This window comes from Lipotes vexillifer, unplaced genomic scaffold (assembly GCF_000442215.2).
Source record: "Lipotes vexillifer unplaced genomic scaffold, Lipotes_vexillifer_v1.1 scaffold54, whole genome shotgun sequence".
Taxonomy (NCBI): domain Eukaryota; kingdom Metazoa; phylum Chordata; class Mammalia; order Artiodactyla; family Lipotidae; genus Lipotes; species Lipotes vexillifer.
The window spans coordinates 658,602-659,316 of NW_006789324.1; the positions used below are offsets into that span (position 1 = coordinate 658,602).

Consider the following 715-nt stretch of genomic DNA (forward strand, 5'->3'; position numbering starts at 1 on the left):
CCTGTGCTCCGCAAATGGGAGAGGCCACAACACTGAGAGGCCCGCATAACGCAAGAAAAAAAAAAAAAAAAAAAAAAAAAAAAAAAGTGGGTGGAAGAATGAAACGGGGATGGGAGGCCTCATTAGGGCAATAGCGGCTGGCATGGAGGCGAGGGTGTGGCGAGCAGGGTGAGTGATGCTCTCAGTGGGCACAGCAGTGTTTGAGAGCTGGAAGCCACAGAGAGATGTGGTAGTGTTTGTGGGCTTGGAAAAACAGAGGCAAAGTCCAAAGAGGTATAGTTAAACATGTTCAGAGCCTCTTGGCTCCAGTTTCAGCTCCAGGGCCATGTTCCTCTCCAGATTTTGTTTGTGATCTTGCCCTAATCTGGCCCTGGAGCGTTTAGGGTCTGTCTAAATGCAGGCAATCATGCCTAATAGAAGCCTCCAGTGGGAAGAAAATTGCTTCCATTTCTTAATGCATCCGATGCTGACCTTCACTCCAGAGGGCAAAGCAAGGCCCCTTGGTGGACCCACTGTCTGACCATTTTGTGGTCACTGAATTGATCCAGAGGCTGTCTGCAGAATGGCCCAGCCTGCTGGCCACACATGGGAGGGCGGGGCTACATGGGGGATTGTTGTACACCCACGATGAGCTCCTCCAACAGCCTGCTCTCCCTGCCAGAGCACCTTGAAAGTCTGCCTTTAACCTGCCTTTAACCGCCCCCCCCCCCCCCCA

At 52.3% G+C, this 715-nt stretch overlaps 1 protein-coding gene across 1 annotated transcript in view; it reads right to left on the minus strand.

Annotated features, from left to right (window-relative positions):
• The window catches only part of C8B (complement C8 beta chain), a 42,267-nt gene that overhangs the window by 6,702 nt on the left and 34,850 nt on the right, over positions 1-715 (minus strand). The gene's annotated exons all lie outside the window — the stretch shown is intronic.